The sequence below is a fragment of the Chrysochloris asiatica genome, unplaced genomic scaffold (genome assembly GCF_000296735.1).
Source record: "Chrysochloris asiatica unplaced genomic scaffold, ChrAsi1.0 scaffold00138, whole genome shotgun sequence".
Classification (NCBI taxonomy): domain Eukaryota; kingdom Metazoa; phylum Chordata; class Mammalia; order Afrosoricida; family Chrysochloridae; genus Chrysochloris; species Chrysochloris asiatica.
In genome coordinates, this window is record NW_006408656.1 from 2,519,364 (window position 1) to 2,521,739 (window position 2,376).

Sequence of the window (2,376 nt, forward strand, 5' to 3'; positions counted from 1 at the left end):
GACTGGTCCCTCCTGATAATATGTCTGAAGTATGAGAGACAAAGTCTTACCATCCTGGATATACTTCTAACACAGATTTGTTTCTTCTTCCGGCTATAACCGTAACAATCTGTCTCATTGGGGGTCTTCTCTTTTTCGCCGACCCTCCACTTTACCAGGCATGATGTCCTTCTCCAAGGACTGGTCCCTCCTGATAATATGTCTGAAGTATGAGAGATGAAATTTTACCTGGCTGTACTTCTTTCAACACAGATTTGTTTCTTGTTCTGGCAGCCCAAAGTATTTTTCAATATTCTTCTCCAACACCATAATGCAAATGCATCAATTCTGTTATGGTCTTTATTGTCCAACTTGCACATGCCTATGAGGCTATTGAAATTACCATGGCTTGGATCAGGCACACCTTAGTCCTGAAACTGACATTTTTGCTCTTGAACATTTTAAAGTGGTCTTGTGCAATAGGACATTTGAACTCCTGACTGCTGCTTTCATGAGTGTTAATAGTGGATCCAAGCAAAATGAAGTTTTTGACAATTTCAATCTTTTCTCCATTTATCATGATGCTATTTATTGATTCTATGGTGAGGATTTTTGTCTCCTTTCAATTGAGGTGCAACCCATACTGAAAGCTATGGTCTTTGATCTTCATCAGTAAATATTTTAAGTTCTCTTCACTTTCAGCAATCAAGGTTGCATCATCTGAAAATTGTTAATGAGTCTTCCTGCAATCCTGATGTCACGTTCATCCTCATATAATACAACTTCTCAGATTATTTATTCAGCATACAGATTGAATAAATATGGTGAAAGAATACAACCCTGGAAAACACCTTTCCTGATTTAAACCTGCAGTGTCTCCCTGTTCTGTTCGAACAACTACCTCTTGGTCTTTGTACAGATTCCTCATGAGCACAAATAAGTGTTCTGAAATACATATTGTCTGCAATGTTGACCATATCTTGTCATGATCCATACAGTTGAAAGCCTTTGCTTAGCCAACAAAGCACAGGCAAACATCTTTCTGGTACTCTCTGCTTTCAACCAAGCTCCACCTGATGTTAGCAATGCTATCCCTCATTCCACATCCTCATATGAAACTAGCTTGAACCTCTGAAAGTTCCCTGTTAATATACTGTTGCAGTTATTTTAAAATTATCTTTAGCACATTTTACTTGCATGTGATATTAATTAGATTGTCTGATAATTTCTGCATTCCATTGGGTTGCCTCTTTTTGGAATGGGCACAAATATGTATCTCTTCCAAACAGTTGTCCAGGTAGCTCTCTTCCAAATTTCTTGGCATAGATGAGTGAGTGCCCCCAGTGCTGCTTTGATTTGTTGAAAGATTTCCATTTGTATTCCATCAATTTCTGAGCCTTCTTCTTTGTCATTGCCCTCAGTGCACCTTGGACTTCTTCCTTCAGTACCACTGGCTTTTGATCATATGCTACCTCTTAAATGGTTGAACATCAACCATTTCTTTTTGGTACAGTGATTCTTTTATTGTAAGACAGTCAGCTCTGAGGACAGAGGTTGATTTTATTTTCTGCATCTCACTGTACCAAAAGAGTCACTGTGTAATGAAAACACTACATGCAAAATTTGTGTGACACAGTGAATTTGAAGAAAATAAACTTGAATGCTGAATGTGTCATCTTGAACCAAAGTTTGTTTTGGGCTTTTTAAACTTTGATTTTGAAATGGAGTCCCTGGGTGGGGCAACCCATTTGCATTCACCTTGAAGCACTTCAGAATAAAGGCCTGGCAATGTAATGCCAATGATCAGCTATTAAAATCCTATTAAGCACAGTTTTGCTCTAACACAAAAGGTGGTGCTATGAATCAGAATCTACTCCAAGACAACTGATTTAGTATTTTGAAATAATTTTAGACTTATGAAAAGTTGCAAAATTAGTACATAGTATTCCCATATACCCATTACTCAGGCTAATTATAGATTAATTATAGATTTTTTTATATCAAGGTTGTGCTAAATACTTGAAATGAAATGGAACATTTTCCATATTTTTTAAGGTTTAGGATAATCTATATGTGCATGAGCTCTTTCTTGGAAAATTATTGCATGTGAAAGAAATTGGTAGTGGATATGTGCCGTGGAGTCAGTTCTGACTCATAGTGACCCTGGATAGGGTTTCCGAGGCTGTAAATCTTTATGGGAGCAGAAAGCCTCATCTTTCTCCTGTGGAACAGCTGGTAGTTTCAAACTGCTGAATTTAAGGTTCACAGCCCGATTCGTAACCACTACACTAACAGAACTCCTTTGTTGTTGTTGTTGTTATGTGCCGTGGAGTCGGTTCCGACTCATAGCAACCCTGCACAGGGTTTCCAAGGCTGTTAATCTTTACGGGAGCAGAA